The sequence below is a fragment of the Nomascus leucogenys genome, chromosome X (genome assembly GCF_006542625.1).
Source record: "Nomascus leucogenys isolate Asia chromosome X, Asia_NLE_v1, whole genome shotgun sequence".
Classification (NCBI taxonomy): domain Eukaryota; kingdom Metazoa; phylum Chordata; class Mammalia; order Primates; family Hylobatidae; genus Nomascus; species Nomascus leucogenys.
The window spans coordinates 94,100,979-94,124,538 of record NC_044406.1 but is presented as its reverse complement, the minus strand read 5'-3'; the positions used below and the strand labels follow the sequence as shown (position 1 = coordinate 94,124,538).

At 39.8% G+C, this 23,560-nt stretch overlaps 1 pseudogene; it reads right to left on the bottom strand.

Annotated features, from left to right (window-relative positions):
- Nucleotides 1-3,347: 3,347 nt before the first annotated feature.
- Nucleotides 3,348-23,560, bottom strand: part of LOC100586247 — a 54,727-nt pseudogene continuing 34,514 nt past the window's right edge.

Sequence of the window (23,560 nt, the reverse complement as noted above, 5' to 3'; positions counted from 1 at the left end):
AAAATGCCCACTTGAAGGCACTCTTTAATGTTCTTTTAAAGAGGATTTCAGTGCTGGAAGAATAACCTGATTTGCCCCAGCTCACGCCCTCACCAGGGAAGGTTTAGAACACTTCCTGGGATGCTATTTGGCTGTAGTGCCTTTCTCTGTTCATGGCCATCCCTGCTCTTACCCTTTTGGAGGACACTGCCTTTCCATAACAGAACATCTTCTATCTCAACTGCCGATTGGTCCTAGAGGAAGCTTGGAGAGGCCTTTGAATAAGAAGTTCCCAGAGTGCTATGCATGGTGTGATCCTGGTTCCTGGGCTACATTCTATGCCAGGCACTGGGGACAGAGTGGCGACGATGACAGACTCTGTTCTTGTCCTTGCGGAGCTTACAGTCTAATGAGAGAAAAAGACATTAACTGGATCATCACACATATAACTAAAATAATTACAGATTGTGATGAGAACAATGAACGATACAAATGATGCTCAAGTAGAGACTGACGGGTGAGAGAAGATGACTTTTTTTTTAATTGAAATGACAAATGAACCTGGTTAAAAAAACAAACAGTACAGAAAAACTTATAATGAAGAGCAAAACCCTTTCTGCCACCCCATCCACCTTCAGACCCACAAAACTGCCATTTTTAATCTTTCTCTTTTAATTCTTCTGACGATTGACCTCTAGTTCACTAAATAATATGCCTCTGCTCCCTTCCTTGATTTATCAACTTGAGATACTTATCTATTAAATTTCTACTATGATAGATGAGAGGGCAGTACTCAATAACATATCCACTTCCACTCCTTCACACCCCCAATAGAGTTATGTAATATTGTTGTTTTAGTACTAATTACTTTTAGAACATTGAATAATGTATCTGAAATCTTATATATTATACCATAAACTATAGATAGCATCTCTTGACTCCCCATTTTTATCAGATGGAGCTACTCAAGTCCATATGCTTCCCTCCACCTCTTCTCCCCTTCTACTTTCATTTTCTGTCAAATGTTTAATTACTTCTACATTGTCAAGGCTGATAGTATTTACATTTTCTTCTATAACTATGAATACATCTCCCATGCTTTGCTTATAGGTAGATTCTAAAAGTTGACAGCCAATAAATCATGTTTACATTATTGTGACTTTGCCAATATAATTCACTACAGAGAGGAATGTATTATGATTTGCATGGGCCCAAGGAACTTTGGCCTTCCTGCACCCTTCCTTCATTAAACAAACTGTATTTTATGATGGCATTAGTATAAAGATAAGTATATTAATATTATATGCTGAAACATCTTTGACCTAAAAGTCCATTTTTACTTCCGGCTTTAAAATAAATTAAAACATTTTCACATTCTCAAACTTCATATAATGGAATCATATGTAGGTAACATTTTGTGCATGACTTCTTTAAATTAGTGTAATTTTTATAATCTTTTAAAATAGCTTTACCGAGGTGTAAATGACCTACAATAAACTGCACGTGTTAAAAGTGTACAATTTGATAAGTTTTGACATATGTTTATACTTGTGAAACCATCACCACAATCATATCCAACACTTCCAAAAGTTTTCCTCAGGCTCCTTTGTGAATCATTTCTTTATCCCTAGGCAACCACTGACCTGCTTTCTGTCACTATAAATTAGAATCATGCAGTGTGTATACTTCTGTGTCTGACTTCTTTCACACATCATAATATTTACTAAATTCATGTTGTTTCATGTATCATTAGTCAATTCCCTTTTATTGCTGAGTAGTACTCCATGGTGTGGATTTACTAAAATTTGTTTATTCACTTTTATTGGGTATTTGGATTGTTTCCATTTTTTGACAATTGTAAATAAAGCTGCTAAGATTTGCGTACAGGATTTTGTGCGGACATATGTTTTCCATTCTATGAGTGAAAAAGCTGTATCATATGATTGGTGTTAAGTTTAACTTTATGACACTGCCAAAGTACTTTCCAAAGTGGTTGTACCATTTTAGAATCCCACCAACAATGAATCAGAGTTCCAGTTGTTTTACATCCTTGCCAAGCTTGGTATTAACACTCCTTTTTATTTCAATTACTAGTGACTCTCTAAAGGCACACTTTTGCAGTTTTAATTCTCATTTCCTGAGTGATGAATTTTATGTGTTTGTGAGCTGTTTTTGTATCCTCATTTGTAAAGTGACTTTTCAAAAAATTTTTTGCCCACTTAAAAATATTGGTTTGTTTCAGTAAGTTTTATTGAGTTTGATTTTTTTTTCGGAGATGGAGTCTCGCCGTGTTGCCCAGGCTGCAACCTCAAGTGATCCTTCTCGGCCTCCCAAAGTGTTGGGATTACAGGCATGAGCCACTGTGCCTGGCCTCTACTAAGTTTTAATAGCCTCTTTATATATTCTACATACAAGTTCTTTGTCAGATATGTGATTTGCAAATATTTTCTTCCAATTTGTAGCTTGTCTTTTTATTCTCTTAACAGTACCTCTCACAGAGCAAAAGTTTTACCTTTTTATAAAGTCCAATTTACCAATTTTTCTTTTTTATGGATCAAGCTTTTGGTGGTATGTCTAAAAGTTCTTTGCCTAACCCAAGGTCACAAAGATTTTCCCTTACATCTTCTTCTAAAAGTTTTATAGTTTTAGGCTTTGCATTTAGATCTAGTATCTATTTTGAATTCACTTTCATATAAGGTATAATATTTAGGTCAATGTTCTTTTTTTGAAACTGTGGATGTTCAACTGTTTCAGCATTATTTGTTGAAAAGATGATGTTTTCTCCACTGAATTGCTCTTGCATCTTTGTCTTTTTTTTCTTTTTTTTTTTTTGGAGACAGAGTCTCACTCTGTCACCCAGGCTCTGGTGTGCAGTGGCACAATCTTGGCTCACTGCAGCCTCTGCCTCCCGGGTTCAAGCAATTCTCCTGCCTCAGCCTCCCTATTAGCTGGGATTACAGGTGCCCACCACTATGCCTGGCTAATTTTTGTATCGTTAGTAGAGATGGGGTTTCTCCATGTTGGCCAAGCTGGTCTTGAACTCCTGACCTAGGGTGATCCGCCCTCCTCAGCCTCCCAAAGTACTGGGATTACAGGCGTGAGCCACCACACCTGGCCTTTTGTCTCTTTTTGTCTTTTGGTACATCTTTTTCTGAACTCTCTTCCATCTCATTGATTTATGTGCCTATCTCTTCACTAGTAACACTCAGTTTTGATTACTTAACTTTCTATAAATCTTAAAATCATTCAGTGTGATTCCTCTAATTTTATTTTTTCCGCAAATATTGTCTTGGCTTTTCTAATTCCTTTGCCTTTTCTTTCTTTTTTTCTTTTTCTTTTCTTTCTTTTTTTTTCCTCTGAACTTTAAATCAGCCTCCTGCTCCCCAAACAGTACCCTGCTTCTGCTGGCTTAATATCTGACACCACTTTGTGACCATTATCTGGCAGGTGGTGGTCTTTTGAATGGTTTGCATGGAATTGCTGGTGTCCAGGGCATCACCAAGACTGATGTCCTTTCCATCTTCCAGCAGGCGGCAGTAGGTGGCGATCTTAGCCTCCAGCTTTACCTTGATGTTCAGCAGGGCCTTGTACTCCTGGGCCTGGCGCTGTGCCTCTGTCCGGGTCTGTGCCAGCTCCGACTCCAGGTGGAGCAGGATCCCATTGAGCTGCTCCATCTGTAGGGCATAGCGGGCCTCCACTTCCCTCAGGCTGCTCTCCAAGCTTGCCTTCAGATTTCTCATTGAGTCCAGGTCAATCTCCAAGGACTGGACTGTATGTCTCAGTTCCGTGAGCGCTATCTCAGCAGCCCCAACCTTGGTGGACTGCGTGGTGACCATTGTGGTGCTCTCCTCAGTCTGCTGAGACCAGTACTTGTCCAGCTCCTCTTGGTTCTCCCAAGCCAGCTTGTCATATTGGGCCTGGATGTCTGCCATGATTTTGGTGAGGTCCTGAGATTTGGGGTATCTACCTCCGTGGTCAACCCAGAGCTCGCAATCTGGGATTGTAGGCCTTTTACTTCCTCTTCGTGGTTCTTCTTCATGAAGAGCAACTCCTCCTTGAGAGCCTTGATCTCTGTCTCTAGCTGCAGCTGAGTGACATTGGTGTCATCAATGATCTTGTGGAGCCCATGGATGTCACTCTTCACAGACTGGTGCATGGCCAGCTCTGTCTCATCCTTGACTCTAAAGTCATCAGCAGCAAGACAGGCATTGTCGATCTTCAGAACGATGCAGGCATTGTCCACACCTTTGCCTTTTCATATTAATTTTAGAATAAGCTTGTCTATATCTGCAAAAAACCTCTTAGAATTTTGATAAATATTGAATTAAATCTATAGCCAGTTAGGGATAATTGACATTTTAACCATGTTGTCTTCTAATTCATGAATATGGTATGTCTCTCCATTATTTAGGTTTATCTGATTTCTTTTATCAGCATTTCATAGTATTCAGCATATGAACCCTGACATGGTTGGGAATGTGGCTTTGAAAAACACAACTCTACAAGACATTCAGTTGGCATTTTCAGTTAGAAAACTCATGTTTTCCATCGGCTTTCAGAATTTTATCATATTACTTCTTTGATAATTTTCTCCCTTCTTTCTGGAATTTCTAATAATTGGATGATAGATGTTGAACTTCCTAAATTTTTCATTATTGCTTTTCCTTTATTTCTCATCTATTTTTTCCCCATTGTGAGGGATTTCATTATCTTTATCTTCCAGTCCTTTGTAGTAGGCAGAATTCTATGATGGCCCCCAAGATTCCTGACTCACGTACCTGTCCTGTATAACCCTCTCCTCTTGTGTGTGGGTGGGACCTGTGAATAGGATGGCATGTTACTTTCATAATCAGGTTATATGGCAAAAGTAAAGGAATTTTGCAGGCATCGTTAAGATCCCAAATAAGTTTATTTTTAGTTAATCAAAAGGGATATTATTCTGGGTAGACCTGACTTAATCAGTGAGCTTTTTTTTATACTTTAAGTTCTAGGGTACATGTGCACAACGTGCAGGTTTGTTACATAGGTATATATGTGCCATGTTGGTTTGCTGCACCCATTAGCTCATCATTTACATTAGGTATTTCTCCTAATGCTATCCTTCCGCCAGCCCCCCACCCCACGACAGGCCCCAGGGTGAGATGTTCCCCACCCTGTGTCCAAGTGTTCTCATTGTTCAATTCCCACCTACGAGTGAGAATAGGCGGTGTTTGGTTTTCTGTCCTTGTGATAGTTTGCCCAGAATGATGGTTTCCAGCTGCATCCATATCCCTGAAAAGGACATGAACTCATCCTTTTTTATGGCTGCATAGTACTCCATGGTGTATGTGTGCCACATTTTCTTTATCCAGTCTATCACTGATGGACATTTGGGTTGGTTCCAAGTCTTTGCTATTGTGAATAGTGCCGCAATAAACATACGTGTGCATGTGTCTTTATAGTAGCATGATTTATAATCCTTTGGGTATATATCCAGTAATGGGATGGCTGGGTCAAATGGTATTTCTAGTTCTAGATCCTTGAGGAATTGCCACACTGACTTCCACAATGGCTGAACTGGTTTACACTCCCACCAACAATGTAAAAGGGTTCCTATTTCTCCACATCCTCTCCAGCATCTGTTTTTTCCTGACTTTTTAATGATCGCCATTTTAACTGGTGTGAGATGGTATCTCATTGTGGTTTTGACTTGCATTTCTCTGATGACCAGTGATGATGATGATGAGCATTTTTTCCTGTGTCTGTTGGCTGCATAAATATCTTCTTTTGAGAAGTGTTTGTTCATATCCTTTGCCCACTTTTTGATGGGGTTGTTTGTTTTTTTCTTGTAAATTTGTTCAAGTTCTCTGTAGATTCTGGATATTAGCCCTTTGTCAGATGGGTAGATTACAAAAATTTTTTCCCATTCTGTAGGTTGCCTGTTCACTCTGATGGTAGTTTCTTTCGCTGTGCAGAAGCTCTTTAGTTTAATTAGATCCCATTTGTCTATTTTGGCTTTTGTTGCTATTGCTTTTGGTGTTTTAGTCATGAAGTCCTTGCCCATGCCTGTATCTCGAATGGTATTGCCTAGGTTTTCTTCTAGGGTTTTTATGGTTTTGGGTCTAATATTTAAGTCTTTAATCCATCTTGAATTAATTTTTGTGTAAGGTGTAAGGAAGGGATCCAGTTTCAGCTTACTACACATGGCTAGCCAGTTTTCCCAGCACCATTTATTAAATAGAGAATCCTTTCTCCATTTCTTGTTTTTGTCAGGTTTGTCAAAGATCAGATGGTTGCAGATGTGTGGTGTTATTTCTGAGGCCTCTGTTCTGTTCTACTGGCCTATATATCTATTTTGGTACCACTACCATGCTGTTTTGGTTACTGTAGCCTTGTAGTATAGTTTGAAGTCAGGTAGCATGATGCCTCTAGCTTTGTTCTTTTTGCTTAGGATTGTCTTGGCAATGCAGGCTCTTTTTTGGTTCCATATGAACTTTAAAGTAGTTTTTTCCAATTCTGTGAAGAAAGTTATTAGTAGATTGATGGGGATGGCATTGAATCTATAAATTACCTTGGGCAGTATGGCCGTTTTCACAGTATTGGTTTTTCCTATCCATGAGCATGGAATGTTCTTTCATTTGTTTGTGTCTTCTTTTATTTCATTCAGCAGTGGTTTGTAGTTCTGCTTGAAGAGGTCCTTCACATCCCTTGTAAGTTGTATTCCTAGGTATTTTATTCTCTTTGTAGCAATTGTGAATGGGAGTTCGCTCATGATTTGGCTCTTTGTCTGATATTGGTGTATAGGAATGCTTGTGATTTTTGCACATTAATTTTGTATCCTGAGACTTTGCTGAAGTTGCTTATCAGCTTAAGGAGATTTTGGGCTGAGACGATGGGGTTTTCTAGATATACAATCATGTCATCTGCAAACAGGGACAATTTGACTTCCTCTTTTCCTGATTGAATACCTTTTATTTCTTTCTCTTGCCTGATTGCCCTGGCCAGAACTTCCAACACTATGTTGAATAGGAGTGGTGAGAGAGGGCATCCCTGTCTTGTGCCAGGTTTCAAAGGGAATGCTTCCAGTTTTTGCCCATTCAGTATGATATTGGTTGTGTTTTTTTCATAAATAGCTCTTATTATTTTGAGATACGTCCTGTCAATAACTAGTTTATTGAGAGATTTTAGCATGAAGGGCTGTTGAATTTTCTCAAAGGCCTTTTCTACATCATTGCAATAATCATGTGGTTTTCATCATTGGTTCTGTTTATGTGATGGTTTATGTTTATTGATTTGTGTATGTTGAACCAGCCTTGCATCCCAGGGATGAAGCCCACTTGATCATGGTGGATAAGCTTTTTGATGTGCTGCTGGATTCAGTTTGCCAGTATTTTATTGAGGAGATTCGCATCAAAGTTCATCAGGGATATTGGTCTAAAATTCTCTTTTTTTGTTGTGTCTCTGCCAGGCTTTGGTCTCAGGATGATGTTGGCCTCATGAAATGAGTTAGGGAGGATTCCCTCTTTTTCTATTGATTGGAATCGTTTCAGAAGGAATGGTGCCAGCTCCTCTTTTTACCTCTGGTAGAATTTGGCTGTGAACCCGTCTGGTCCTGGACTTTTTTTGGTTGGTAGGCTATTAATTATTGCCTCAATTTCAGAGCCTGTTATTGGTCTATTCAGAGATTCAAGTTCTTCCTGGTTTAGTCTTGGGAGGGTGTATGTGTCAAAGAATTTATCCATTTCTTCTAGATTTTCTAGTTTATTTGCATAGAGGTGCTTATAGTATTCTCTGATGGTAGTTTGTATTTCTGTGGGATTGGTGGTGATATCCCCTTTGTCATTTTTTATTGCATCTATTTGATTATTCTCTCTTTTCTTCTTTATTAGTCTTGCTAGAGGTCTATCATTTTTGTTGGTCTTTTCAAAAAACCAACTCCTGGATTCATTGATTTTTTGAAGTGTTTTTGTGTCTATATCTCCTTCGGTTCTGCTCTGATCTTAGTTATTTCTTGCCTTCTGCTAGCTTTTGAATTTCTTTGCTTTTGCTTCTTTAGTTCTTTTAATTGTGATGTTAGGGTGTCAATTTTAGATCTTTCCTGCTTTCTCTTGTGGGCATTTAGTGCTATAAATTTCCCTCTACACACTGCTTTAGTTATGTCCCAGAGCTTCTGGTATGTTGTGTCTTTGTTCTCATTGGTTTCAAAGAGCATCTTTATTTCTGCCTTCATTTCATTATTTACGCAGTAGTCATTCAGGAGCAGGTTGTTCAGTTTCCATGTAGTTGTGCGGTTTTGAGTGAATTTCTTAATCTTGAATTCTAGTTTGATTGCACTGTGGTCTGAGAGACAGTTTGTTGTGATTTCTGTTCTTTTATGTTTGCTGAGGAGTGTTTTACTTCCAACTATGTGGTCAATTTTGGAATAAGTGCTATGTGGTGCAGAGAATAATGTATATTCTGTTGATTTGGGGTGGAGAGTTCTGTAGATATCTGTTAGGTCTGCTTGGTGCAGAGTTGAGTTCAAGTCCTGGATATCCTTGTTAACCTTCTGTCTTGTTGGTCTGTCTAATATAGACAATAGGGTGTTAAAGTCTCCCACTATTATTGTGTGGGAGTCTAAGTCTCTTTGTAGGTCTCTGAGGACTTGCTTTATGAATCTGGGTGCTCCTGTATTGGGTGCATATATATATTTAGGAGAGTTAGCTCCTCTTGTTGAATTGATCCCTTTGCCATTATGTAGTGGCCTTCTTTGTCTCTTTTGATCTTTGTTGGATTAAAGTCTGTTTTATCAGAGACTAGGATTGCAACCCTTGCTTTTTTTTGCTTTCCATTTGCTTGGTAGATCTTCCTCCATCCCTTTATTTTGAGCCTATGTGTGTCTCTGCACATGAGATGGGTCTCCTGAATACAGCACACTGATGGGTCTTGACTCTTTATCCATTTGCTAGTCTGTGTCTTTTAATTGGGACATTTAGCCCATTTACATTTAAGGTTAATATTGTTATGTGTGAATTTGATCCTGTCATTATGTTAGCTGGTTATCTTGCCGTTTAGTTGATGCAGTTTCTTCCTAGCCTCGATGGTCTTTACAATTTGGCATGTTTTTGCAGTGGCTGGTACTGGTTGTTCCTTTCCACGTTTAGTGCTTCCTTCAAGAACTCTTGTAAGTCAGGCCTGGTGGTGATAGAATCTCTCAGCATTTGCTTGTCTGTAAAGGATTTTATTTCTCCTTCACTTATGAAGCTTAGTTTGGCTAGATATGAAATTCTGGGTTGAAAATTATTTTCTTTAAGAATGTTGAATATTGGTCCCCACTGTCTTCTGGCTTGTAGAGTTTCTGCTGAGAGATCCGCTGTTAGTCTGATAGGCTTCCCTTTGTGCATAACCCGACCTTTCTCTCTGGCTGCCCTTAACATTTTTTCCTTCATTTCAACCTTGGTGAATCTGACAATTATTTGTCTTGAGGTCACTCTTCTCGAGGAGTATCTTTGTGGTGTTCTCCATATTTCCTGAATTTAAATGTTGGCCTGCCTTGCTAGGTTGGGGAAGTTCTCCTGAATAATATACTGAAGAGCGTTTTCCAACTTGGTTCCATTCTCCCCTTCACTTTCAGGTACACCAATCAAACATAGATTTGGTCTTTTCACATAGTCCCATATTTCTTGGAGGCTTTGTTCGTTTCTTTTTACTCTTTTTCTCCAATCTTGTCTTCTCACTTTATTTCATTAATTTGATCTTCAATCACTGATACCCTTTCTTCTACTTGATCGAATCAGCTATTGAAGCTTGTGCATGCGTCATGTAGTTCTCGTGCCATGGTTTTCAGCTCCATCAGGTCATTTAAGGTCTTTTCTACACTGTTTATTCTAGTTAGCAATTCGTCTAATATTTTTTCAAGGTTTTCAGTTTCCTTGCGATGGGTTCGAACATCCTCCTTTAGCTCGGATAAGTTTGTTATTACCGATCTTTTGAAGCTTACTTCTGTCAGCTCATCAGTGAGCTTTTCAAAGGGAGTCTAGGAGTCAGAGACAGAACCTGGAGTGACCCTTTCACTGGCCTTGAATAAGAAAACAGCTGTTTTGTGAGCTGCCTACAGAGATGGCAACTTTGAGTTGTAAGGGTCTCATTCTTACAACTTTAAGGAGTTGAATTCTGCCAACAACCCAAATGAGCTTGGAAAAGGACCCTGAGTTCCAGATAAGAACACATCTTAAGGTTACCTTGATTGCAGCCTCTTGAGGCTCTAAGCAAGGAACCCCTGCTATGTTGTGTTTGCACTTCTGGACCTGCAGAAATCATAAGATTAAAAATGTGGGTTGTTTTAAGCCACTAAGCTTATGGTAATTTGTTATGAAGCAATAGAAAACTAATATACCTTTTATGATATTTCATTTTGCCAATCATATATTTTATTTCCAATAGCTCATCATTTTAAAAAATTAAACTGCCCAGGCACTGTGGCTCACGCCTGTAATCCCAGCACTTTGGGAGGCCGAGGTGGGTGGATTATCTGAGGTCAGGACTTTGAGACCAGTCTGGCCAACATGGCAAAACCCCGTCTCTACTAAAAATACAAAAATTAGCTGGGGAAGGTGGTAGGTGCCTGTAATTCCAGTTACTCAGGAGGCTGAGGCAGGAGAATTGCTTGAACCCAGGAGGCAGAGGTGGCAGTGAGCTGAGATCGCACCATTGCTCTCCAGCCTGGGTGACAGAGCGAGACCCTGTCTCAAAAAAAAAAAAAATTAAACTAATTTATTTCAAATAAGTAGTACTTTCGCGTGGTTCAAACATCAAAGCAATGTACAAATGTTTACATTGAAAAGTCTCGCAAGGAGCTCAACTGCATTCTTTGTCCTTATTTTTTATTGCATTCTATTAGTGTTTTACGGATGTAATACCGTCTCAAATTTCCCTGTGGATACTACTTGGAATTTTATTTATAGTACCTTTAGTTCCCTAAATCAACTCTGCTCATTTCATTAAATCTTGTGATTTTTCTTTAAAGCTCCAGTCTTCCCTCATATGTCTAATTGTCTTATATTCTTTTGTTTCCTGTTTATCTTTTAAAATGAGGCTATAGAGTCTGATTGGGAGCTGGGCATATGTGAGCAGACCTTGACAATGGGCAGATTTTGCTTAAGGACAATGGGAGGGGATCTGTATATTAATCTTTTGCAGAGGATATGGGGTGGGGTTTAAATACCAAACTACAAAAGGCCTAACTGAGTCACTGACATCCAACCAGCTGCCCTAATTCTCTCTAGAGACTTTATTCAATTTCTTTAGTGAAGAAACTCTTTGGTTTTAGGCTGGCAAGTAAATATTTGGCTTCCAGGTCATCTCCATGTAGGGAATGGGGGTCAACTCTTCTTTATACAGACCTTCAGTTAATCTCCCTGTTGTCAGCCCCAATCCTCACTCTTATTTCTGTTGCACCTGTAGTCTTGCTAAGGTTTGCAGGGTAGGCGAGCTGTCTCCTTAGCTGCAGCACTTCCACACAGTTTCAACGGATTGTTTGCTCTACTCAACTTCATCAGTTAGCACTGCTCAGATGCTTTCTGACTTCAGAAATTTATTTAAATTTCTCAGCCACTGATGGCCTCCCTCCTGTTCTCCTTGTTGTGGTGGGTTTATGCATTTTTAAATGTCTGTGCTGTTATTTTAATGAGGCCTCTGGAGGGACAAGACTTAAATGTTTGTGCTCAGTCTACCATCTTGAACTGGAAAAATGTACAATGGGGATAATAGTGGTGCCTATTACATAGTTTTTTTTTTTTTTAGATTAAATGATTTATGCATGTAAATTGCTTAGTACAGTGCCTGGCACATATTTATTTATAAATATTAGTTATTACTATTCCCTGGACAGGGAATATTTTCCTAATGCTGTTGAAAACTATGCCAGGCAGGTGATCACTGCAGCCAACATCAAGTCAGGCCTGGCGTAAGTCTGAATTTTAGTTCCTTTGGCTCCAGAAATGATGCTTCCAAAAACAGCTTTAAGTTTGAGCAAAAGCCATGGGGGAGGGTGGTGGGTGGGTAGAAGGAAGAGCTGCATGCCCCAGGGAGGGTAAGCCCTGAACGGAAGCAGTGAAGTAGAACCTGAGCAACAAAATCTCAATTTTTGCTTGCAGCAAACCGGGGAACCAGATGTGTTAATGGATGGAGAGTGGTCCTAAGTAGCAGCAGCAGCAATAGCAGCAGCAGGCTCAAGAAGAGGCCAGAACTAAGGCAAGAAGGCTGACTATTAATACAAAGGCTCAAATCTGTCACTGACCCAAGGAGGCTAAGCAGGGTGGAGGCTGGAACCAGGAGACAAATGAATAAGATTGGATTTGTTTTTCTCTCAGAAGGATTGAAAATCTTCCCACTAGTAACTCATTCCCTTCCTTGTTCAGCAAGGTCCCTCACTTCCTCCTGAGTGATTGTGGGCACTGCGCTTGGCTGCACCCACTAACCCCTTAGGCAGAGGCCAGAAGGACCTGCTGCTGTGAACTGTATCCTCAGTCTTCTCCTCCAGTGGAGCCAGCTCCCTGAGGATGAGGCTGACCATATATGTGGTAGGAATAGGTAGCCTGCCTTGGTTTTGTAAAATCTTTAGCAGAGCTGTCAAAACATGATCCTGCCCAGGGATACCTCCTTAACTAGCCTGTTATGCTGCCTGAAATTCCATAGTTCTTTTGGGTTTGGTGTTGTCAGAGTTCTGAGTTAAAATGCAAATGCCATGGCTATTTGCTGTTCAGGCATGAGTTCATTACCAGCCAGAAGACATTAAGTCTAATTTGTTTAGTCAATCAAATGGCCATCTAGCAGACTTCTCAAAAGGGGAAGGGAGGAAAATAAAGGGTACCTGTACGTGGCAGAGAGAGAGAGAGGGAAAGAGAGACGGAGAGAGAGAGACAGAGAGAGAGAGGAGAGAGAGAGAGAGAGAGAGATCAGGAGCAGGGGTACCCTCGAGGCAATCTTCTCAACTTGGATAGAAGGCTGGAATGCTCTCCAAGGTCTCTTCCTTATGTGATTCTACAATTCTAAATATTTGGAAAGCTAGAAAGTAAAATGATTCAGCTATTTCTCTTGCTCATTTGGGAATTCCATAGTATCCAGTCACTAGAAAAAAGAGGGAAAGATAACAGGGGCAAATGTCTGGAAAGGAATTTGGATCAAAGCCTTGGGAGGTCCTTTGCCTTCCCAACACCTTCAGGGAAATACGGTAGAGTTAAGAGAGCCCTGAAATTTGATTTTAGGGTTATGATTCTATCCCAAACCTACTCTATTTTCCAGGGCAATCACTTGCTTTTTCTGCCTCAACCTCTTTCCGTACAATGGGCATGATGATCCCTGCCCTACCTATCCCCAGAGGATTGTATGGAGGATCAAATTAGTTGAAGGTCATGGAAGTGGTCCAAATCCTCCAGAGTTCATTAAATATAAGATGCTTTTATGTATTAGGCTTCACAAGGCATAGTAGCTAGCCTCAATTTGAAGGAAGGTTTTTTTTTTTTGAGAAAGGATCTGGCTATGTTGCCCAGGCTTGTCTTGAACTCCTGGGCTCAAGTGATTCTCCTCCTCCAGCCTCCTGAGTAGCTGGAATTACAGGAATGTACCACTATGCCTGGCTTGGAAGATATTTTTTAAAATAACTTTTCCTTAATTGTGAAAGCAGTATATAATCATGGAAAATATAGAGAGGTATCAAGCAAAACATTAAAATCACCCTTAACCCACCCGAACATAGGTATCTTTAATGATATGGATTTTGGTTTATTTCCTTTTAGTCTTTTTTCCTTCATTAGGGCATAGACTGTTTGGCCCACTGCAATATCCCCAAAATCTATCACTATACTCAGTAGATCTTTCATACATATTTTTTTGAAATAATGAATACATATACTTATTATATTTTTAAATACTAACATTTACATCCCGATTTCTTTACCTAATGAAATCCTGAACATTTCCTATGACACTAAATATTATAAGACATGATTTTTAATGTCTGCATTGTATTCCATCATATCAATGTATCAGCCCTCTATTATAGGGCATTTGGGTTGCTTCCAACCTTCCACTATTATAATTAAAGTTTAGATTAATATCCTCATAGCAAAATCTTTGTGCCCATATGGTTTATTTCCTCTGGATAAATTCTTAGCAGTGGGATTCCTGGGTGACATGGTAAGCGCATTTGAAAGGCTTTTAATACATATACCAGATTTCCCTCCATGAAAGTTGTACCAATTTATTTACCTGCCAGCAATGTCTATATTTTTTTAATACACATAAGTTTTTGATTTCAACTTTGTTACATGTATCTATATTTTTCCTTTGTGACTTCCTCCACTGAATTTATGCTTAGAAAGTCCTCAGGGAAGACCTTTTAAGATGATAAAAGGTCAATTTGTATGCAGTTCCTGTTTTTGCAATGCAATGTATTCATGGAAGCTTTATCATATGACAGTCTACATACTGGGAAATGGACCAAGCTAATGCATACACATGGCTGTATTCATCTATTCCAACTTGATTGGTTTCATCAGTGGAAACTAATGAATTGTGGATAAAGGCAGCAAGGGGTGAAGTGTAGGTGTTGAGAAAGCAGTGTTGCAGGGCAATCAGTGAAGAACAGCACTTACCTCAAGTGGCTTCCATGTCTTTCTTGGGTATTAGAGAGACCTCAAGCAAACTGTTCTGGAAACCACTTTCCAAGGCTGGAAGAGTCCTATAACATAGGGTCTATCTGACCAGCAGGTGGAAGGGAGGCTTAAGAAAGGCCTAGGATCATTCCAAGATTTAGGAGATGCTGGAGAGTGATAAGCACTTCAGAGAGGTTTGCCCTTGATTCTGACCCCTTTTGACTGACTGAGCGTCTTCAGTGGTTTGAGGGTCTGGCTGAATGGTTGGGTTTTGGAATGAATAAAGTTCAAGCTGGCCCTCAGCAGGGAGGTGGAATAGTGTCTCTGGCCAGTGTTGCCCAAGAAAGCTGTTTTTGGTTCACTCTGGGGCAGAGAAAATAAAAGAGATTCCAAAATAAAAGAGATTCCAACATCTAGCCGAGTGCCAGGCACATATTAGACACTCAGTAAGTATGTGTAGAATGGATGAATGGATAAATGAATAGCTGCTTTGTTAGCCTATGCACCTGGAGAGATTCTTGTTCATTCCCTGGTATTTTCTATGCCTTGGCTTTCTCCTTTACTGCCCAAACTTCCTTATGCTTTTTCTCATTTTCTCAGGTAGCCTTTCTCAAGGTCATGAATTTAGATGTTCTAATTGTAACATTGGGTAGTGATTAAGAGCATGAGCTTCAGGGCCATGTAAATTTGGGGTAGCTCTCTCAATGTAACCATTGAGCTATGTGTGACATTGGACAAGTTATTTATCATCCCTAAACCTCAATTTCTCTATCTGCCAAATGAAGATAACAATAGTATCTACCTCTTTGGGCTGTTGTGAGGATTAAAAGAGATAATGCATGTAAAGGACTTAGCATAGTATCTGGCACATGGTAAACGCTCAGTGGTTGGTAGCTGAATTAGTTTCCTATGGCCTCTGTAATAAATTCCCACAAACTTCGTGGCTGAAAACAACAGAAATGTGTTCTCTCACAGTTATTGAGGCAGGAACCAGTTTCACTGGACTGAAATCAAGGTGTCAGCAGGGCCTCGATCCCTCTAGGGGCTCTGGGGGAAAATCTATTTCCTGCCTCCTCCAGCTTCTGGTGGATGCTGACATTTTGTGGTTTGTGGCTGCAGCACTCCAATCTCTGCCTCTTTGATCACATTGCCCTCTCCTCTTCTGTGTGTCTAGTTTCCCTCTGCATCCTTCTTATAAGGATACAGGGACTTGCATTTAGGGTTTACTGAGATAATTCAGGATAATCTCCTATAGCGTAAGAACTAAACTTTCATGTGCTGCCTTGACACCTTTGAGCCTCACAGGGCCTCAAAGTCCAACCATGATTTCCTCCGATCTTGCCTGGTATGTCCCCCATCCAGCAGGAATGGTTTCCTACCCAGCTAGTCTCTCTATCAGCTGTACCAGCTCCACACCACCTAGTCCTCAACCTAATGGGTTTCTCCTCTTTGGGAGCCTATGCAATTATTCAGACAAGGCAATCACATCCTCCCAGAGAAACCAGGGGATACCCCACCCTTCTGTTACTACAAAGCCTGCCTCCAAGTCTCTTCTGGTTTACTCTGTTCCCAAATGCAACCCCTGTGTGGCCCTGCATGTCATGTACTGTCCCTCTCCTTTGGGCTGTGACTGTATGTAACTAACAAACTGCTGTCAATCTCATTCGTTCAGTGTCAAGTGTCGTGTATTTGGCCATTACCAGAAACCTAGGGCAGTACTGCCTCTCTCAATAATGGGATGAAGTGGAGGCAGACAAAACACCTCCCCATCTCAAGATCCTTAATTTAATCACAGGTGCAAAGACCCTCATCCTCCTCTTTTGCCATATAAGTTTGCATTCACATGTTCTAGGGATTAGGATGTGAATATTTTTGGGAGGTGGTGGTGGTGTTTTTTAGCCTACCATGGCAGCCCTTATTATTATTTAAGAGAGTGAAAGTTCACAGGCCTCTTGGTAACTTTAAAGGGCTAATTATTTTAATTTGGCATATCTGAATTCCTGTTGGCTTCTCTGTCAAGGGATACCAAAGACTTATTCAGTTATTATTATTATTAATTTTTGGAGGCAGCATTTTGCTCTGTCACCAAGGCTGAATTCAAACTCTTGGACTCAAGCCATCCTCCTGCCTCAGCCTCCCAAGTAGCTGAAACTATAGGCATGTGCCACTGTGTCTGGCATATTCAGTTAAAGAAGTGAGGCAACACTGAAGCATAAATAATTTAAGATTATTTTTGAGCATCATTTAAGTGGTGAGAATATTTCTCTGTGGCCAAAAAATCTTTTACCAATTCTCCCCTTTTACCTGATTTCCAGGGTTGTGACAGAGCCTGCTGGTTACTCCCTCCCCCATATGTATTCTCTTATTCTTCCATTGTAATATAAACTTTAGCTAGGTGCATGGTTTTGGCTTCCCAGAGAAAAAAATGTTCTATTTCTCAGCTTCCGTTCTAGATAAAAGTGGCCATGGGTGTATAAGCCATTGGTATGTAAAGTTCAGACCAGTGGGATGTAAGCTTAAGTGATATGTGTCAGCTTCTAGGAATATTTTTTGAGAAAGTTGGCTGAGCACAGTGGCTCATACCTGTAATCCCAGCACTTCGGAAGGCCAAGGTGGGCAGATCATTTGAGGCTGGGAATTGACCGGCCTGGCCAACATGGCAAAACCCTGTCTCTACTAAAGCTACAAAGATTAGCTGTGTGTGGTGGCACATGCCTGTAATCACAGTTTGTTGGGAGGCTTAGACACGACAATTGCTTGAACCCGAGAGGCAGAGGTTGCAGTGAGCCAAGATTGTGCCACTGCACTCCAGCCTGGGCGACAGAGCAAGACTCTGAAAAAAAAAAAAAAGCTGCCCATGTCCTTTGCCTCTTTGAAACTTCTTTTGTCCTACTGTCTAGAGTGGAAATGTGATGAAAGGTACTCTAGACTTCTCCTCCTCCTTCCCCTCCTCATCCTCCACCTCCTCTTCCTCTTTCTTTGGCTTCTTCTGGTTGTTACTGTTATTCTTCAAAAGGACCACTGCCTTCAAGTAGGATTAACTTTGCTTATTTTCCTGTATGACTTCAACATCCATGTGGACAACTCATTCATCTGGCTTCTCAGTTCTTTGGCACCTCATTCTAATAACTTTATTCTCTATATCACCTCAGCTACCCATGACTGTTCAATCTCCACAATCAATAACTCAAATATCCCACTGTTTGAGTTCCTCTCATTCTTGATTAATTATTTGACTATTCCCACTATGACCTTTTAAAAACCTAATTAGAAACTCCAATATACTAACCCCTTAATTTTCTCTCAGTCCATCGACTCTCTTCTTTTTTTTCTTCCATTCTTATTCAATTTATATTACATGATTCATCATTTTATCATCTTGCCACTGTCTCAAGCTCTCTTGTCCCTCTGAATTTTTGCTGCATCTGTCTGGTAAAACCCTAATTCCGGATGAACTCTATTGTCTACTTCCTTGATGCCTTTACCCAACCATCTAAGCACTGACAAAGAAATTACACAATAGGACAGATGGGATCACTATACATTTTTGATAATAGAGCACAAAATTTTAACATAGCACATTGAACACCTATTCTTTCATTAAACTCCACTAAAATGGGGATAAAGACATTTTTTAAAAAGTGTAAACACATGAGAATAAAGAGAGCATAAAATGAAACTACAGAGGACAAGAGATAAGAAAAAATTTGGAAAATGGAAAGCAGATAGAGGAGTTAGCAGAGCTGAAAAGGCAGAACACCAAGTCCATGCGAGGAATAATGCCAATGAGAAGCAAACCAATTTACCTACAGAATCCCAGAAAGACAGGAATTGGAGTAAATTTGGGTTGGGAAGAGTGGAGTTGAAAAGAGTCTGGCTAAAGGCATGTATAAGAAAGAGTTGGCTGGGCGTGGTGGCTCACGCCTGTAATCCCAGTACTTTGGGAGGCTGAGGCTGGCAGATCACAAGGTCAAGAGATCGAGACCATCTGGCCAACATGGTGAAACCTTGTCTATACTAAAAATACAAAGATTAGCAGGGCATAGTGGCGTGTGCCTGTAGTCCCAGCTACTTGGGAGGCTGAGGCAGGAGAATCACTTGAACCCAGGAGGCGGAGGTTGCAGTGAGCAGAGATCATGCCACTGCACTCCAGCTTGGTGACAGAGCAAGACAAAAAAAAAAAAAAAGAGTTATACCCCTGAGTCTCTTCCTCTATCCTAGTACAAGACAGGAGATTTATTCCATGGAGAAACTGAATCAGAGAGGCTTTGGTTTTGGGGATATTAGGCACACAGCAAGGTACCATTAGAAAACAGTGGGATTAAGTAAAAGTCTACATATTCAATGGTGAGATCCCCTGTAACTCTTGTGCTACTCAAATCCAAATGTTAGCACCTAGATATATAGTCACCAGGCAAGGGATTGAAGGATTGTTCCCCAGAGAAACTGAACAGCCCAGACAGAAGATCTGTAGATACTGGTAGTCGTTGCTTTCACAGTAGTGCAAGACCATAAAAATGACCATTGCAAGCTGGAACCTTAATAATCAATGAGGAAAATTACAATTGTTCCATAACCTTTAAAATTGTTTGTCAAAGCATGAACAACTCTTACTGTCAGGTATAAATGTACAGGGAATAGATGGAATAGTAAAACTGATATTAGTGCACTGTAATTTAAAACAACACTGAGAATTAAACTTATTTTTTAACTTAATAATTAGTTTGCCCTCTCTAGTAGCAAGCCCTAGGTGCCATTTTGAGAGTTTAACACTTGGGCTGCTTCCCACCCTCGGGCTGAGTTCAAGTTGATGTAGATTGCAGCCTGGCTGAGGGGGACAAGGACACCAGGCTCTCCTACGCATACCTAGGACAATATCCACTGCCTTGCAGTGGGCTGCTGTGAGACTGAGATTCAAGCAGACCACACTTTCCATGGCTTCTTGCAATGCTGCTTGCCTAAAAGGCCTCCCACTCTCTCTCTGGTCACAAGCCTACAGATGGCACCATTTTGAGAGTTTAAAGTTGGGCTGTGGCCTACTCTCAGGCTGAGTTCAAAGTTATTTGGCTGCAACTGCCACATAGCTAGGGTAGGGACACAGAAGACCAAGCTCTCCTAAGCACACATAGCACAATACCCACCACCCTACTATGCATGGCTGTGGGACTGAGGACTAGCTTGCCCAACCTATCACAGCAACCAGGAATACCAACTGGGTTCCACTGGGTTGCTCCATCACTGCTACTGCCATCACCCACATGACACTAGCTTCCCAGGGGCCTGAGAACCTGGCCATGCACCAGGCCCACCACCCTCCCAACTACTAGCTTTTAAGGAAGCCACCTGGAGGCCCAGGAAGTAGCTCTCCAAAACCCACTAACACTGGATCCAGTATAAGCTGCTCTGGGGCCTAAAACCAGGGACATCAGCCACACTGCTGCCATCACTGGGGCCTGAAGACTGGCTCAGTTGACATCCAAGTCCTCAGAAAAACTGCACCATCACCTCAGATAATAATTGTTCTCTAGCCACCATGGAAGTCACAGATACCACTGACTATGTATGCCTGTGTACTACCAAAAGAGTCATACAAAGGTCACACTATTGCAGATACCTAAAATAAAAGCCAAAGTATCCTATATAACCAACAGTATATATTATTTTCAGCAAAAAATTCTCCCTCATAAAAGCAATTTTAAAAAGTTGGAACAAGTGACTGCTACACCAGATGTGCAGCTATCAATGGAAAGGACACAAGAAATGTGAAAAAGCAGGGAAATATGACAGCACCGAAAGACCACAATTGTCCAGTAACAGACACCAATCAAAGAATTCCTCAAAATGTCAGATAAAGAAAAATTCAAAATATTGATTTTAAAGAAGCTCAATGAGATGCAAGAGAAATCTGAAAACCAATACCAAGAAATCAGAAAATTAATTCAAGATATGAATGAAATATTAAACAAGGAGATAGATACCATTAAAAAATGCAGAAATTCTGGAACTGAAAAACTCTGAAGGAAATACAAAATACATTGCTTACATCAAAAGCAGAAAGATCACAAGTTAACAACCTCAAGGAACTAGAAAACAAGAACAAACCAAATCCCAAGTTAGCACAAAAATAGAAGTAACAAAAATCAGAGCACAACTAAATGAAATAGAAAACAAACAAACAAAAAATACAAAGGATCAATGAAACAAAAAGTTGGTTCTTTGAAAAAAAATAAATACTATTGATAAACCAGTAGCTAAACTAACCAAGAAGAGAAGAGATCCAAATGAGCACAATCTGAAATGAAAAAAGTGACGTTACAACTGATACCACAGAAATAAAAAAGATCATCAGAGACTATTATGAACAATTATATACTCACGAACTAGAAAACCTAGAGGAAATGGATAAATTCCTAGAAACACACAACCTCAAAAGATTGAAACAAGAGGAACTAGAACTCCTGACCAAACCAATAATGAGCAGCGAGATTGAATAAGTAACAAAAAAAAATCTCCCAAGAAAATCACCCAGGACCAGATGGATTTACAGCCAAAGTCTACCAAATATACCAAGAATTAATACCAATCCTCTTGAAACTATTCCAAAATATCAAGGAGGAAGGAATTCTCCCTAACTAATTCTATAAGGTCAGTATCACCCTGATATCAAAACCAGACAAGGACACAACAAAAAAAGAAAGCTAGAGAACAATATCCCTGATGAATATAGATACAAAAAATCTCAACAAAATAGTAGCAAATCAAATCCAACAGCACATCAGAAAGAAAATACAACATGATTAAGTTGGATTTACCCCAGGGATGCAAGGATAGTTCAATACATGCAAATCAATAAATGTGATCCATTGCATAAACAGAATTAAGGACAAAAACCATAGGATCATCTCAATAAATGCAGCAAAGGCATCCGATAAAATTCAGCAATGCTTCATGATAAAAATCCTCAACAAACTAGGCATAGAAGGAACATACCTCAACATAATAAAGGCAACAAACCCACAACTGACATCACAGTTAAGGGGAAAAGTTAAAGCATTCCCTCTAAAAATTGGGACAAGACAAGGATGCCCACTTTCACCACTCTTATTCAACATACTACAGGAAGTCCTCATCAGAGCTATCAGGCAAGAGAAAAAAATTAAAAGGCATCCAAATTGGAAAAGATATAGTCAAATTATTCCTGTTTACTGATGATAAGTTGTTATATTAACATCTAGAAAACCCTAAAGATTCCACCAAAAAACTCTTAGATTTGATAAATAAATTCAGTAAAGTTTTAGGATACAAAATTAATGTACAGAAATCAGTAGTATTTCTATGCACCAATAACGATTTAGTGGAGGGCCAAATAAGAAGGCAATCTCACTCACAATAGCTACAAAAAAAATAAAATACCTAGGAATATATTTAACCCAGGAAGTTGTGATGGTTAATAGTAGGTGTCAATTTGACTGGATTGAGGAATGCCTAAATGGCTGGTAAAGTATTCTTTCTGGGTGTGTTTGTGAGGTGTTGCCAGAGGAGATTGACATTTGAATTGGTGGACTAGGAGAGTAAAATCCACCCACATTGTGGGTGGGCACCATCCAATTGGCTGCCAGCCAGCTAGAACAAAGCAGGTGGAAGAAGAGGGAATAAGCTTGTTTGCTGCATCTTCTGGCTGTCTCTCTTCCCATGCCAGACACTTGCTTCCAATCCTCATGCTCCTGGATTGGACTCCAGGCTCTTTGGCCTCTGGAGTCTGAGACTTGCACCAGCAGCTTCTGGGGGTGCTTGGGCCTTCAGCCACAGACTGAAGGCTGCACTGTCACCTTCCCTGGTTTTGAAGCTTTTAGACTTGTACTGAGCCACTACCGGCTTCTCTCTTTCCCCAGCTTACAGAAGGCCTACTGTAGGACTTTGCCATATAATTGTGAGAGCCAATTCTTCCTAATAATCTCTCTCTCTCTGTCTCTCTCTCACACACACACACACATACACACACATACACACACACATACACACACATACACACACACATACACACACATACACAATTGGTTCTTCCCTCTGGAGAATGCTGACTAATACAAAAGTGAAAAATTTCTGTAAGAACTACAAAACATTGATGAAAGAAATTGAAGAAAATGCAAATAAATAGAGAAATAGCCTGTGTTCATAGATTGGAAGAATTAATATTGTTAAAATAACCATACTGCCCAAAGCAATTTACATATTTAATGCAATCTCTATCAAATTACCAAGATTATTTTTCACAGAATTAGACAAAACAATCCTAAAATGTGTATGGAAGCAAAAAAGCCCAAATGGCCAAAGCCATCCTAAGCAAAAAGAACAAAGTTGGAGGCATCATATTACCTAACTTCAAAATATACTAAAAGGCTATAATAACCAAAACAGCATGGTACTGGTATAAAAATAGACATATAGATCAATGGAACAGGAATAGAGAAACAAAGCCATATAGCTACAATCAACTGATCTTTGACAAAGTCAACAAAAACATACACTGGGGGAGGACAGCCTATTCAATAAATGGTGCTGGGAAAATTGAGTAGACATAGGCAGAAGAATGAAATTGGATCCAGACATCTCACCACATACAAAATTAACTCAAGATGGATTAAAGAGCTAAACATAAGACCTGAAACTATAAAAATCCTAGAAGAAAACCTAGAAAAAACTCTTTTGGACATTGACCTAGGCAAGGAATGTATGACCAAGTCAAGTCCTCAAAAGCAAACCCAACAAAACAAAAACAGACAAATAGGATTTAATTAAACTAAAAAGTTTCTGCACAAAAAAAAACCATAGTAAACAGACAAACTACAGAATGAGAAAAAATATTTCCAAACTATGTATCTGACAAGGGCTAATACTCAAAATCTACAAGGAACTCAGATAGCTCAATAAGAAAAAAAAACAAGCCCATTATAAAGTGGGCAGAGGAC